The following is a 10498-nucleotide window of genomic DNA, read 5'->3' on the forward strand; positions in this document are numbered from 1 at the left end:
ACTTTCCGAGTCTTAGATTTTCTGTTTCGGATCTCAAGCATCTCAGCGTACTGAGTCTCTCTAATCCTATCATCCTTTTGATCTATGTTTATAGATCTTCAGATGCCCAAAATGGCATTTCATCCTTGTGTGTGGTCCTTTTATTGAGTCAGTGTGTTCACTGTTACACAACATCTTATGTCGTACTCAATCTTTTGTATGTACTCAGCATACGGACCCGGAAGGTTTGTTTCTCCCACTTACCTTCTTGAAACTCGTGATTCAAGATTATCTTCATTCCTCAGGAATCAAACTTCTTTGATTGCCTTTTTGAATCGAAGATTCTAACTCTTGCGTGCTTTTAATCCGTCGATAGATTTCTGAAGCATGCCTATGGACATAACTTGATTGGAAGAATCTTATTCTTCTTGTCTAGTTTCGGGAAACATGAATGTTTCCATCCTTCTCAGTTTTCTACTTTGGAAAACCAATTTAGGTCTTCTGTTGACTTAAATTATCAAGCTTCATGTCTTGACGAGATATGGATTCCACGATGATTTTGGCTTCTAGCCAAAATCTAGAGTCAGTTTCCGTTTCTGCGCAGGTCTTTTATCTCTTCAGAAATAACCTTTATTTTCTGAGTCTTTAAGATTTTATTTTGACCTTTCAGGGCTTTTGAACAACAATTTGGAATTTTCTCAACTACTTTGAGATATTCCTTTAGAGACACTTTCACTTGCTTTGAGAGTTCTCCTGCGAATGACATTCGCTTTTGTGCGGTGGGTTTACAAGATCATATCTTTAACCTTTCCTTTTCCGAGGAGCCGCAGTTTGTTGCACTTGGTCGAATTTAATCGTCTTGTACAAGTTTCATGTTTGTTCTTCATGACCCTCCATGATTTTTCTCATGATTGAATTAAATCGGCTTGTACTTTTCTCCCACTTATTCTTGTAATAATTAGTACTTTTCTCCCAGACTACTAGGTGTGCTAATTACTATAAGAATACTATCATGAGCAACAAACACTTTGTTCTCTTGATTGCTTGTGGAAAAAGCCCAAATTTTTCTTCTAAAGAAATTGCGTCAGACTTTAGCTAATTTTTGTAATGCTTTTACAAGCTTAGCTGTTAGACGGACTTTGGTAAGTGTGAAAACAATCGTTTCTAGAATATGACCAAAAATATTTGGAAGACTGGCTTAAACCCATCTTTGATTGAATTATGCATAGCAATGTTCGATTACTCCCACTGAATCCACCATCCCTCAGATGTGTTCCATGGAGCGAGTTGGGAAACGGTTTCTCAACTCCTTTGATGGTTATCAAGTATTTGACTCAAGTTTTTACCACTCCAATCTAATTGGATGACTTAAACTCTCTTGTCAAAATGATTCTTTTACTGCGGTTTGTACTTTGTTTGAACCTTTCAAACATTCCGACTTATACTTTATGATTTGTACGTTTCCATACTTCATGAAGTTGTCAGAGTACGTATTTGAAGTTTCTCTCGTTAGCTTCTGCAAGTAAACTTATAGGTCTGCATAACACTGTATGAGTCCTAATAGATTACCAGTCTCTATGCCTTTTGAAAAGGGTGACTTTGTCAATTCAGTCCTTAAGACCTAATTAATAATGTTGAAGTTTAATGAGTTTGAATCTCTTGATTTTAGCCATTATCAATGTTAACCTTCAGTTAATTTTACCACTGGTTTAAAACATCATATGTTTCTAAAAGAACAAAATAATCACTATTAAGTTCTAAGCTAGATCAGTGTCTAAAAGAAGACTTTGATCCCTTTCAGCATCCCTAGCATTACTGCTTCTGCTCCCTCTTGGATCTTTACTTCTTTTAGTCAAGTATGTAATTCCCTTAAGCTCCCACTGAGCCGCTCATCTGGTCTTAAATACCTGATGAAGGAATTTTACGATACTTGTTTTTAACTTTGTTAACAAGGATACGGAACCGGAATTCATAATTTCATTCCTTTTTGTCCTCCAGGTGCTAAAGGTAGTTTCCTCTTAAATGGTCTAGCCATTGTTTAGAAACATTCACACTAATGAGAAATACTCTTGATCATGTACTCGACAACTGCTTTTCTTTGATCAAATGTTTGTCTCACTTGACTGATCCTTTTGCCCTTTTGAATCTCAAGAGCTCTTTCTTAGATTCTTTGTACCAAATCTTAAGAACCTTTCTTAGATTAGATATTCCCGTTTGTTCGTAACAATCTGAGTGACTCATTTAAGGTCTTATCGATCTTTGTTCAATCGATATTGAATTTGGGTGGTAGATGTATTCTGTTGTCTTCCCTTAGGATGACTTTCAGATTGCCTTGGAGGTCTCGTACCTCCCCATTTATGACTTCTGTAGGAATTTCTTCCTTAGTTTGTCTTAATGGTCGTGCTAGCATCCATTGCTCTTTCAAAGAGAATGTTATACGATTGCTTGCAAAAGGCTTTTGACCTTCTCTTGTATGAGTCAACATTGGGATTGGGTATTCTAGTGACCTTCCTTTTGAATCTGAGAACTATTCTCGGATTCATTCTTCCATTCTAGGAAGTGGATCAACACCTCCCTTAGGTGTGATTCAATGTTGAAATCGTTTCTACGTGTCATCTTAAAAACTACATAAAGAAATGACAAAGTTTTAAAACTCGTTATCGTTTTGAAAAACATTAGTTTTCCCACATTATTCAATAAAATCGTCCCCGATTGAATAAGTGATTCCAAGATCCCACTTCTTCGGAGTGAAGCGGACTATGTCCCTGCGCTCCACTTCCGTCGTCCTAGGTGAGTGAACTACTTCACTGATCATACCCTTATGACTCTCGGTTGATAGATAGTCATTGATGAATGACTAATCTATCCTTTTGCCTCGAGTATCCAAGACTCTATTGCTGATCTCGTTGAGTAGAACCATTTAGACGTGTAGGCCTCTTCTATAGACCTACTCGCATTGTCCCAAGGTAGAGGAGGTACTCTGCTTTGGCCGACCCACCTTCCTCGAACAAGGGCGCAACGAGTGTCCTAATCTGGATTGGCGATTACTCAAGATTACTTTTGGGGACTTTTACGCTAGTCTGGCGTTTGTTATAGTGAACTATTTAGGCTAACTAACATCCACAACATAAAGCGTAAATAAGTAAGTAAATGCGCGCGAGAAAGTAAATCAAGCAGACATGGATCCTAGTATGGCCCCTAACCTAGAAGATCTAATCTCCTTTGGTTTTCTTCTTGTTTCGCCTTTTGGTTCATCTTAGATCGCCATCTTTGAACCTCCATTGATTTCTCCCACTCGCCTTTGGATTTCATCCTCGAGTTTCTTCAATGGACTCATAGACCCTAAACTCTAATTACAAGACTCACGATTCGCAGATCGTATAAACTTGAAATTAAAATTAATTACAAAGCATGCACCCATCCGTGCTTAAAACAAGAATAAGATATAAATCTATGGCCATACTAGTTTCCCGCATTCACATCACATGCAATCATATAATATATCAAGGCTAAGAATTATATATGCATGATTATCTTGGGAGATACTTTTGTTGACATCACATGTCACATTACGGACCTTAAGTCTAAATTCGAAGAATTCAACTAATGGTGCGTTCCGGTTTTATCTTTTATGATTTCTAAAATCATCTTTAAGAAAAAACTCTGTTTTGGGCTCGAGAAAGCCCGGGTCAATTTCGGGAAAAATATTGGTTCGATTCTTAATGATTTCATAAATCAATTTAAAGAGAAATCCGTTTTGGCCTTCTGGATGGCCCGGATTGATTTTGGAATTATTTGGTTGGAATCGGAAGAAATTTTGGCAAAAAACTCCCACTCGAATGATGGTCCCTTTTCGTGGTCCGAAAAGCCTCGAAAAAGCCCGGGACAAGTCCTAGACAAGTCCCGGCCCAAGCCCACAAAAGGGCTCGGACAAGGTCCAGACATAGCACGGCCCATAGGGCCGGCATGTCCTGGCCGAGGCCTATCAAGGCCTGGTCTCGTCCTGGCCGGAGCCAGGACGCTAGTCCATGCACCGGACGCGTCCTAGATGCGTCTGGTGCTGGACCAGACCAGCACTAGGTGTCTCGGACTAGTCCGAGACACCCAGAACCTCCCAGACGCGTCTTCAAGATGCGTCTGGTCGAGTGCTCTGGACGCGTCCTAGACGCGTCCAGGAAGCTCCCTCGCAGCTGCTGGTCGCGTCCTAGACACGACCTGGACGCGTCTCCAAGACGCGTCCCAACAGCTGCTCTGGACACGTCTCCAAGACGCGTCCAGAAGCTTCTGTTGCAGCTGCTGGTCGCGTCCTAGACGCGTCTCAGCAGCTGCTCTGGACGCGTCCACAGGACGCATCCAGGAGCTTCCTGGCCGGACACTAGGGTTTCTCCAAAAAACCCTAGTTTCCAATTTTTTTTTTCTTATGCAACTCTAAGTTGCTATTTTCCAATTTTAAAGCTATTCTAAAATTTTGAAATTCCTTTTAGAACACTTCTAAATTTTTTCAAAACTTTTAGAAACTTTTAAAATTTTCCAAATTTGTTTTGGGAGTTTCCTAAACTCAAAATAACACCTTTTAGAACACTTCTAAAATTCCAAATTTTTTGTTTTTCAAAAGTTTCCAAAACTTAAAAACAACTCTTAATCAAACCAATTTTGGATCAAAATCTAGGTTTTTGAAACTTTTTCAAAGAACAATTTTGAAATCAATTTGAAAAATCTTTGAATCTAATTCAAAATTAATCAAATTTTATGTTTAAAACCTTTTTAAACATAACTATCAACTTAATCAAGCATGGATTAGTTTGAAATTCAATCAAATTGAGTCTTTTAAAACACTTTTAATCATCAATTTGATTCTCAATTTGAAATTCATTGAATCCCATTCAATAATATCAAATTGTGAGTTTAAATAATTTTAAAACACTTTTAAAATACTTTTATAAACTCAATTTATCAAACTATCAATCATATCTAATATTAACTAGTTCGATTCTTAGCAAAAAACTAGTTCATTGCAAGAGGCTCTGATACCACTGTTGGGATTTACACCCTTCTACTAGTGTTTATAGCGGAAATAAGACATCTAATGTCTACACTAGTATTCCCAGGATCACATGCAAAACTAGTAATTAAACTAATGGAGATAGTAGATTACCTTAATCGCTTTCCCTCGAACTAGTTGAATTGATTAAAGAAGACCAAGAGCTTCAAACGTAGCTCCTCTACTTGGGACACTGAATAGTGTATTTAATCTCCCTCCTTGAAAGCTCGCTAGCACTCCAATGGTGATTTGATAATAAGAAGACCTTCTTCTTGCTTGACTAGAAGATAGCTTGGGAATTACCTCACTTTCTCCTCTCTACTTGATGTGGTAGAGTAAGAAAGCTTAGAGAGAAATTCCACACCTTATTCTCTGCCCTAAGAGTGTTTATATAGAACCCTAATAAGAATCCATCTCCTTTTAGGTTTCCTAAAACACCCTTTAGAATAAGATTTATTGAAATAGTCGAAAATAACAACTATTGGTATTTTCTCAATTTCCTAAGGGGATGACGTCCAAACCCAGCCAAAATTGTCAGATTTAATGTTCATAACATAAGGAAACGTCCCTCCAAAAATCAGCCCAATCCAAGCCCTAAAAGTGCCCGAATCGGCCTAGGCCCAAAACCCTTATTTCGGGCCTTTTTGCTATCTTTTGCCCAAATTCTATTTAGGCCTGTGAGATATGTTTATGGGACATTCCCAATGTTATATCACACTCCCATTAGTCATATCATCCGATTAAATACCCATTCTTATGTGTAACCCGATGTAGGATCCGATCGAAGTTAGCCGCGAATTACTTCGTAATTCGGCGATCGTATTTGGTTTCTAGCTAAACGCTACGACCCCTAAATCAATCGGACTTGATGATCTTCTTCATCAATTGTCCTAGCCGACATATTGCTCGCATTGCCATCTTGGTCGAAGGACATCTCCTTCAACTCCTTCACTCCCTACTTTCACTCTTTATAATTTTCAAGGGGTATACTCTCATCGTTTTCATCATCATCTTCTTCAATTTGCAGGTACGTTTCCATAATTTTGATCTGATTTTTTCATCTTATTCACCATCTCATCGTTTTCTTCATCGTCTTCTTGCAACATAATTCATTTTGTTTAGCAGAAAACAATTTATGTACCATAAAAATTGGACAATTAATTCAACATTGCCCATATTGCATAATTCATTTTGTATTCATCATAATAATTCATTTTTATATTGTCAATTAAAACAGTGCTCATGGATTATCCCACAGAATCATCAAAACTCAATAGAGTAAACGACTCTCAAATCTGAGGGTTGGGATAAAATTTTCACTCACGTTGGTCAGCTATTCCCTGGGGTGCGAAGGCATTCGGGTTGACCCTTCATCAATACAATATAAACACGGGTCACGATTTCAAGTTTGTAAAGAATTATTTAAAGCGATTCACTATCGTTTGTCGTATAGAAAACTGCAACTGACGTGTTCATGGTTGGGCACCATTGAAATGTAAAACCATGGTTGGGCACCATTAAAATGCAAAGGGAAAATTTCTTATTGCTATAGTAAAATACATTATATCCTAACTTATTCTCATTATTGTGTATGTTTTATATAACTTTCAGTAATCAATGTATGTTTGGGAGATGGAAATAATCATTTTGCTCAACAATATTTTTATTTTTCAACTTGAAGTTAATCCGTTGTTTGACTGAAAATATAACATAACAGTGTTTGGCTGTTTACAAAATCACATTTTATATGAAAAACATACTTAAGTAAATGAAACCACATTTTGCTCCAAACAAAATAGATAAATTTCAATAACAAATTGTATTTGTTAACAAAATTACATTGTTTGTTATTGAAAAAATATCAAAAGATTTTTCATTTTCGATTTGCATAAGCAAAATAAACTGGTAATCTATCATTTGCCCTCCCTCCCTCTCTCTAGAATCTAAGTGTTAATGATAGTCCAGGATTGGGGTTTATTATTGTTATCCTTCCCTCTCTAATAGTTATTGTAATTTGATTGTTATTCAGAATTGGAGTTTATGATAGTCCAGGATTGTGGATTATTATCGTTATTCAGAATTTGGTTTATAACTCAGTTGGTTTTATAATTCACGTTTTCATCTTCAATTTGATTGATTACGTTTGACCTAATAAGATGACTTTATGTTGTTTCAAGAAGAGTTCACGAACGAAGAAGTGGAGGAAGAAGAAGAAGCAATATATGTTATGACTGAGGAATGGATGGAGTTCTTCGCCAAATCCGAAGGTAAAAGAAAATTAGGTATCAATATCAAATCTTAAACTCCATTAGTTTGTAATCAATTAGTTTGCAGAAATTATTGGTAGTACTTCTTCAACTTCATTTTACATTTTAGTTGAAATGATTTCTGAGAATCGTAGATCCATAACCATCATCATTTTACATGAAATATTTTGCGTTTATTGGTAGTACCCTTCAACTTCATTATACGTTTTAGTTGAAATGATTTATAGGAATCGTGGATCCATAATCATCATCATTTTACATGAAATATTTTGTATTATAAGTTCAGATGCTGATTTTCTAATACTAAAGTCAAATGAACTTACTATTATCACTCCGACCAAAGGCTGAATAGCTTGGATTTGTTTCTTGCAGCATTTCGACCATTTGGAGCACCCATCCTTAGAGAAGCATTTGATTTCTCACTGGCCCGATACAGGTTTTAACATTACTATTGTAAATCCTTCCCTTTTTTACTAGAGAAGTAAGTGATATCGGTATAAGTAAGAAGAGCTAGAGAAACACATACATAACACTGATCTCAATAATGATAATATGGGGCTCTTAGTGAGAACCAATTTGTTCCTAAGAATGTATATACTGTGTTTTATGATCCCTTAGATGGTTCTTCGAAAATCAATCAGGGTGTTTCAATGAGAAATGTAAGAACACTGATTGCGACAATCTGGAAATACTATATGAGCAACAGGCTATTGCGTGTGAGAGAAGGGGAGTTCTTGGAAGGTATAATTAGTCACCTTCTCCATACTTCTTTTTTTTCTAATTTAACTTTGCAAGTATCACTATGGAGCTATGTTTTTCATCATGCTAATACATGCTTTACTCTAAAACTATGGTTCCTACTTAAAATTACTTACTAACATATATACATATAATTTTGTGCAGAGTGCTAAAAGTGGTGTGCATGGTTCCACACATGCCCAGTCTCTTTCTTGAAGATCTTATACGTGCAAGTATGTTAAAGATGGTTACTCTTTGAATTAGGATCCTAGATACATGGCAAGGTATCGAGTTCAGAATTATTCTTGGGATCTCATAAGCTTAGTCTGTAATGAAAATTTACATTATCAATCGAGAAAAAATGAATTTCTCTTTTATTATAATTTATTTAAAATTATTAATTCGATCCATTTTAGTCAATGAGAGAAATTTGTACTTATAATGGGTCGTAATCAATAATTTGATAGCTTTATTGGGTTTTTTTTTTAAGAATTCATTTTTGTGTCTTACTCATCCATATAGGATCTTCTTGAGGATATAAGAAGTGAGAGCTTCAATACCCATAACAATAAAACTCATAACATCAATGAGGATGATATTATCACTGCTCGGTAGGTGACGTTTTGGTTTGCCTTTTTGTTGTTTCGAGAATTGTGATCAGGTATATCCATGAAATAGTTTAAAATTTAAACTTTAACAGAACTTTTGATTTTGTGTAAATCCCTCACTGCCATTTCCACTGTGCAGGTGTTGTGCATGTTCAAGGAACTATGATGTGGAATGTGAAAATTATCTTTCTTTCATGTACTTCAGAGTTTTTGCTTAAAATGCATCAATTATTCTCCTTTAGATGCTTCTTAGAAGTTGTTGTCTTTAACTCACTTCATGTCATTTTATTCCAGAAACTTTACTTAGGTTGTGTTTGACACACGTTTTTCTTACAGAAAATAGAAAGTTTTTCTCTAAAATGTTGGGTTTCCAAGTGTTTGGTAAGCAATTGAGGGAAAGTGAAAAAAGTGACCACGTGACTTTTTTTTTCCAATTTTTCCTCAAAAGGAAGGAATCTCTTACTCACCTCCCACAAGAGAAACAGTTTCTCCTAAAAGATTTTTATTTCCTGTTTTTTTTTTGTACGTACAGTCTTTATTTATCTCTCTTCTTCCAACTGCTACTTGACTAAAGTGCTACAACTCCTTCTTACATCATCAAATCACCCGTGACAAACTCGTTTCTTTCTCTATTTCTCTGCAAGGTTTCAAATTACTAGTTAATCTTTCACACCATATCTTGTATTAACTCATTTATCTTTTTATCTCATATTAACATTTTATATAGATGTTGCTCATCATTTTATATAGATGTTGCTCAATAATGGTGGTTGCCATCTCTGATCAAATTCTTTCTTTCTCTAGCCTATTATGGTGCTTTCACCACTTCATGTTTTTACTATAATTTTCCTTCTGTTAACAAGTAATACATCTTTCTTTCTTCTTCTTCTTCTTATCTCTCTTTATATATAAATGTAAATATTTATTGATCAAAATCCACCTCACCTTGATATGTTTTAATCTCCTTCACTTATATATAAGTACTTCATTATGTTTAATCGGGTGCATGTATATATATATATATATTTCTATGTTGTTTTAGAATAACTTTTAGCTTTTGTTATGGATTAAAGTTATAGATAATATGATTCCTTTTGCATGTAGAATAGAACAATAATAAAATATTGTGAGAAGTCGTCACGACAAATATTTTTCTCTAATGCTAATCAAACGTCGAAAATAGAGAAACTAAAACAAATAAGATATGTTTTTCTAAGCAAACCAAACAAAAAAATACGGAAAATATTTTCGAGTAAATGTTTCTCGGGGTAAAAGTTTCTCGGAGTAAAAATTTCTCTATAACTTTTCCTTTCCCTAGATTGGTATCAAACACAACCTTAGTCTTTTAGGCATAAAATTTATTGACCTATTTCTCTCCAACAACGTAGATATTTTTTTGAGATTTCTTATTCTTTTCTCCTCTGTTTTCTTAATCATTTGTAAAATTTCCTCTAGAGGTTTAAGTTAAAGGCAAAGCTTGAAGCCCCTGCGAGTGTTTTGTTGTTTGTAGTTTTGTATGTTGAATATAGATTTCAACATATTTTTGCAAATTATCTTCCCAATAAAGCTACCTATCGTTGCAGATGCTTACGTATTTTTCACAATTTTGCGCAAGTTCAGGTACCCTGTTTCCTAAGATGGACATGTAATTGTGCAGAAAACTTTCCATGAGATTGTGTATAGATTGTTGGTACGTTGTCAGCGAAGCGAATTCACAAGATATAGCAGTCGTGCTTCTTGAAGAAAAGGTTAGGTTTGAGTTTAATTTCCATAATAAAGCCGTTGTAGCATGTTCTGCTATACTCTTAAGAAACACAAATTTTTCATTTATTAGTAGGAAAGCTGATTTAATAGTCTCATGTTTA

The sequence above is a fragment of the Eschscholzia californica genome, unplaced genomic scaffold, assembly GCF_041429995.1.
Source record: "Eschscholzia californica isolate CP2 unplaced genomic scaffold, dmEscCali1.0.p SCAF_3, whole genome shotgun sequence".
Lineage (NCBI taxonomy): Eukaryota > Viridiplantae > Streptophyta > Magnoliopsida > Ranunculales > Papaveraceae > Eschscholzia > Eschscholzia californica.